This window comes from Magnolia sinica, chromosome 4, assembly GCF_029962835.1.
Source record: "Magnolia sinica isolate HGM2019 chromosome 4, MsV1, whole genome shotgun sequence".
Lineage (NCBI taxonomy): Eukaryota > Viridiplantae > Streptophyta > Magnoliopsida > Magnoliales > Magnoliaceae > Magnolia > Magnolia sinica.
Window position 1 is genome coordinate 5,961,307 of NC_080576.1, and position 6,538 is coordinate 5,967,844.

A 6,538-nucleotide genomic window follows, 5' to 3' on the forward strand; every position below is an offset into this window, starting at 1 on the left:
TGAGAGAGAGAGAGAGAGAGGAACAGAGCCGTTGGACTTGCCTGAGAGGATGAAATTTGAAATTCTGTAGGGGTTTGTGGTTTAGGGCAGAAAGTAGTGAGGAAAATGGCTGGTCATTCGCTTCTCAGACGCCGCACACGTGTAACATATACAACAATCTCAAATAAGAGAAAAACTTTCATACTCCGGCACCGTACGATGAGATTGTATACGTGCATTGCATGAGACTCAACTTGAACCGTCCAACTAGTTGTAAACGGTCCACATTTAATAAACAAATGTTCACTAATCATCTATAAGTCCGAGTCAAAACTTCTAGATTGGCTCTGTTGACTCGGGCTCTGAGTCATGAACAATCCGGGTATTTCTCCACTTAGTATTTGGGCCTGTTTAATTGGATGTATTTATCTGTATTTTTATGGATTTTCTTTCAAATTAACAATAAATACATACACTAAACAATGCTGCAGGTGTTTGAAAGTTGTATTAATTTTCATAACAAAGGCACTTTGCCGCCAAATCTTTGCGTGACCCGCCATCATATATGTGTTATATCGAAGCCATCCATTCATTATTATAGATTATTTTAGACCATGGGCCTAATAGTGAGGCAGATTCAAATATCAAGTGGACAGCATTATAGAAAACAACAGAAATTGAACATTACCATTTAAATGCTCTTCCCATGGTGTGTAGTCCACTTAAGCTTTGGATCTACCTCATTTTTTGAGGCATAACCTAGAATGATCTAGTCATGTGAATGGATGGCATGGATAAAACACATATATTATGATAAGACCTACAAAGTGCTGTCTCATTTTATGTCTAAAAGTTGCTGCTGTCACGGCCATACTTAGTATGGTAAGTAACTAATGCTGAAAATAGTAAAATACACACAGTTCACAAAAAATACATCATTTCCGAGTGGGCAACTCACCCGAGCCTCGGGTGGACGACTGGGGTGCGAAGGTGATCCATCTATCTTTGAAGCGAAGCTCACAATTTGGGCATTTTAGTTTGATTGGTATGCCACATGTATAATTTTAAGGTGACTGAGTATAAACCATCCGACACTGGCAGAGTACCATTAATTCTACTTCCCAGTTGTGTTCTTGTGATAATTCACCACTGTTTTTAAGTTAAAGAGATGTCCTGAGAGTACTATAAGTTATAATGCTCTTAGTTGCATCAGTTCATTTGTACGATCAATTTCGATCTGAATCGTCCAAGCACACAGAACACATATTGTGGGCCAATGTGCAAAAGTATCAACGGTAGGATGCTCCAATCGGCCTTTTTTTGTTTTTTTTGTTTTTGTTTTTGTTTGTTTCTCAACCATCCATTTTCTAAATCATGGAGGAATCCATGATTGGACCTAAAAAATAGATGGATCAAATTTCTAATTAGAGCCATTTCGTGTAAGCAATCTCGACCATCTATTAGAAAGTCCAATTGTTCAACATCATGTGAAATGCTCCAGTGCTCTGGGAGCACAATAAGTTACAGTACTCCAGAGCACTGAAACATCTCCATTAAGAGATAGTGTCTACTGCATTCGCATTTACATTCAAAACGGAGGCGCTGTAGCCCATGTAGGGGGAACTGAGCGCCTGTAGATGCGGCTATCGATGGTAGGGAGCATTTTCAGCCTGATGCTAAAAGGGATTTTTATTTTTTATTTATTTTTTTATTATTATTATTCCAATGCCTCCAACTGTATATTGGTTGTCAGAAAACCAAACGGTTGAAAAAATGAGAGGTTCAAACATATGAGAAAATAGAATGGTTAAGATTGTTTGACTTTGTATGAATTTGAGTTTATGCTATGGATGGTCTCACAATTTGAATATATGGCGAAAACTAACTCAGAGCTCATCATCAACAAATCAAAAAATTTATGTGTGATTGGGTGGTAGGGAGAATAAGTTCGTGTTGTTGGTCTAATTGTTCGGTATTTATAAGGTGAGAATAACATCAAATTTGTGATGGATTTGGCAAAAATCTAGAGTTTTGTTAGAAGTGATGATTGGAGGAGCTTGTAGAATGAAAGAAAGAGAGAAATGGCATGTGGGTTGGAACATAGAAGATTGAGGGGGTATAGATTGAAAGATTTGTGTGTGAAATAGAGATTTTGTAATGTTCACGTGAAATCCACCCCCAACCACCAAGTGCATCACCCCATTTTAAGATCAAGACCTAAGGGCCTGTTTGGACAGGCCCATCCTACGGGATTAGATTGTAATACGGTGGATTGCATTCAATGATGGCTGTGTCAGTGGATTGCAGGCAATCCCATGGGATTGCTTAATCCAGGGAATCTACCACCAAGTATGTTTGGCCCGCCTGGTCAATCCCGGGATTACGCCCAGCCAATCCCTTCCAATTTGTTCATCCAAACATGTCCCAGGCAAAAATCACGGGATTAGGTGGGATTAGGAGGGATTGGGTGGATTTCAAGGTAACGATGGTGATGTCAGTGGATTGCTGGCAATCCCATGGGATTACTCCAATCCAAGCGAAATTTCATCGTGCTTGTTTGGCACGCCCGGCCAATCCCGGGATTACTCCTTCCAATCCCTTCTAATACAATCTAATCCAATCCAGCCTGCCCGGCCAAACAGGCCCTAAATATCAGTCCCCTTTGTGATTAAGGTGGATCCTACCTTTGAAAATAATGTATAGATCACCATTGAGCCTTTAAACTTTTTCTCTCGTTTTAGCTGGGCCCTTGATTTTTTACAGGACCTATCATAATGTTTATTTAAAATTTACTCCAACAGCTGTTTTATGTGTGCTCAATCACTTTAGACCTCACCGTGCATATACGTGAAATTAATTCACTTAGTCCATGATGTACACTTTTGGATTGCATCCATATCCATAACTCAAGTGGACAACATAGCAGGGAATGATGGGGATAGGACACAAACCATAAATTTGTACGTGGGGTCACCATGGTGTATTTGTTTCAAGATATTCATTTGACATGACTCACCCAAATGAAAGGAAGATTAAAAAATCAACCTGCCAAAATTAAAGCAGACCACAATGCTTGAACCTAGAGGTTTTAGGCACAAATTTACACTGTTTCCATTGATGTTGCCCATCTGATTTTTTTATTTTTTTATTTATTGGGATGGTATTTTAAATGTACGGTTCACATGAGGTTGGTAGCCTGATGGATGGAGTGGATTTCTAACATATGACATAGTGGGCTACTGTTCACACCCCAAGTATAGGGTTGTGATATAGTAATAAACTCGGTAAGACCGAGGTCGAATCCACAGGGACTGATACCTGTACGTTATCTGAAACCAAGTAGAACTAGAACTAGACTAAGATGTGATCTAAACCAAATAGAATTTTAAGGAATAATTGTGGAATAATTATCTAAAACTTTAAGGAATTCAGAGGAAGGAAACTAGGGATTCAGAGGATCCACTTGTAGAGATCAGGGAGATCTTATGCCTGCTTCGAAAATCATGGAAATCAACTAGGCTTCTTTTGATATAGTTTTCAAGAGATGAAAGGTATATGAATTAGAATGGATTCCATCACCAAACCATGCCCAGGGGACAAAATAAACAACAGAATTAAACCAATTACCAACCAACCAATAATGTATGAAGATCAGGAAGGGTACTATCATCCAACCATGCCCAGGAGACGATGGTGAACAACAGGGCCTCCTGACGTCATAAACATCAAAAGAGAAAAAGAGATATTCAAAGCCATTGCAAACTCATTGTAATTTCAGTCACAACAGACCATTAAAGACTGAGAAAATATTCTTTTAATAATCAACTTAAAACCAAGTTCAGTTCAGAAATTCAAATTAAACGCATGAAATAGTGTCTCCCATCTCGCTACAGGCTTCACCTCTTAGCCCTAACTAAGAGGTTTAGCCGACCATGATTAGGCTAAAATCCTTAGGATTCATAAAGAAAGAAATGAATAACAGCCAAGAGAAAATAAGAAAAAGAGAATAAGGCAGCCAACCTCCTCAATCCTTTCTCATCTCCAACAGCCTCTGGTCCTGCTCTTCTTTTCTTCCTTTTCTTTTATCCACATGCTGCCAGCAGCCCAAGCCACAAAAAAACTCCAGCCGCAAACCTGTGCTCACGTCCCAGCAGCAAAGGCCAAGCTCTTCCTCCCTTCTTCCACATCTCCTTCCTTCAAAGCTAAGCCCCACCCTCTTGCTCACGTTCCAGCCGTAGATACCTCTCTCTCTTTTTCTTTTTCCTCATATATAGCCAGCAGGTCGGTGCGGAAGCCTCCTTTACGCAAAAGAATAATCAGTGGAGTTTTCGCAGCTTCTTTCACAACCGCGTGCGAAACAAGAACGCGACAGCTTCTTGGAATAAAACTCAGCAACGCAGGGCTTGTTGCATGATCTGATCCGGTCAGACTTCTTGGCATTGGTCGGTTGACCCCTGGGATGAGATTTCATGGTCCTGATCGCATCAGAGAGTGGCCCGCTGATCACAGAACGACCAAGGTTCCCCAGTTTCATAAGGAGTCGGTTTCCCTTGTGATTTAGCCTGTGCACGCTGTATCTTGCATGCATTCTCCAAAATTTACGGTTTTGAATTGAACTATGCCCCAGACAAGGTAGACGGTCCGGATCAGACACTTGAGACCTTGATGGTGGCCCACCCGGCTCGTCCGCAGAAGCCGTTCGCGAACAGAGCTTCCGGTTTACGCGTTGTGATGGCAGGGGGGTCCAAGATTGACGGTGATGGATAAATCCACGCCGACCATTAGATTTCCGTTAAAAAACCAGTAAGATTCGGCTAGTTTTATGTTAGATTCGGTGTGGCCCATGCGATCTTCGTTCCCACCGTCCATTCCTGCGTTTGAGTCTTCATGTACGTACGGTGTTTGCCTGGAGCAAAACTGCCACCTAGGTTTTGGCCAGTGGACCCGTGGAATTCCAATGGACGATCCAGATCAGACCGTCGCATCATGATGGTGGCCCACAAAAACACGTCCGCAAGCTCTGTTTTGCGTTCACAGGTGAGAGAACTCGTTTTTTAGAAGGGATCGGTCAGCGAGCACGCTGACCGATTTCATGGGTTTGGTGCACATCACACTCCCATGTACTGTGTACACATGCAACCTAAGGTGGGGCCCATCATGATGTTCATGCAAAATCCGCTCCATCCATCCGTTTTTCTATCTCATTTAAGGAGTTGAAACCAAAATTGAAGTATATCCAGATATCAGGTGGGCCCCAAAATCAATGGTTTTATGGGCTGATATGTCCGTTAGGCCACTTCCACATGGATCAAATGGATGAAATTCGATGTGTACGGTTACTTTATGGTCCTCAGGCCACATATGAAGTTTCGAACTGATCAGATGGTGGGAACCCTATGATCTTGCATTCTGGACACTTTTCAAGCCACTTGAGCTTCAGTTCCTCGATTTTCTTGGATCCCTAGCGTGCAAATCTATCGATCTTGGTCTCCTAGGGTCCGTTGCTTGCCTTGATGACTTCAGACTGTTAAATCCATGCTCTTAGTACCCTTTTCCAGTCCAAGCTCGTGAATATGCTCTGCATCACAAACATGATTAAATCAGGCCGTTAAACAATACTATGTTTGTAAATCCTGGCAATGACTGGGGTCTGATATGCAATATTTGACCCTCAACAGCTACAAAGAGGTTTGATTGTTTCCCGCGTCATGCCAAACTGGTTGTGTATGATTCCGGTCGCCTTGCCAGTAAGTGTGATCAGTTCTTGCGATAGCGGTGGTCTTTCACAGTAGTCTTGTCTAACGAAATTAACCGATGAAATTATCCCCTCTGTAGACACCTCACCCATGCTAACATCTTGAAGAGGCAAGGACAATCCAGGCCATGATCAACAACCCAAACCCGAAACCCTGATTCAAACCTTATCCGAATCCGAAACCCTAATCCAAACCATACCCAAACCCGAAACCCTAATCTTAACCATACCTGAACTCGAAACCTTAATTCAAACCATACCCAAACCCAAAACCTTAATCCTAACTATACCCGAATTTAAAACCCTAATCCAAACCCTTAGAAGCTCCCAAACCCAGCCCAAAGTCCCAAATCTAGGACCTATTCAAGCCAAGTCAGCTTAGAAATACACCTGGCCGAGCCAAAAACCCGAAAAAAGGACCACCGGACAAACCAGTGTGCCACACGAGGACCGCACGTTCGGGCTAGGCGGTAGTTGGACTACCGTAGGCGGTACTCCGATTACCTTCGCTCGCCGAACGCCTGTGTCCTCCGAGCAACAGCTGGCACAATGTCCGGAAGTCAACTTTCTCCAGGAATTACCCCCCTATCCGATCTCATTTACCATTTTACCAAGCCCAAGAGCCAACGAGAGCGCGTCACATGGCATTTCTCTCTTCTCAACCAATTACCACTTGCCACCTCAGCTTTTATCCCTCCTAAACCTTACAATTACCACAATGTCATTGAAGAAGGCTATAAATAGCCCTCTCCTCCTCTCATCAAAGACAACAACAACAACACCTTAAGCATCTCCACATCCAAG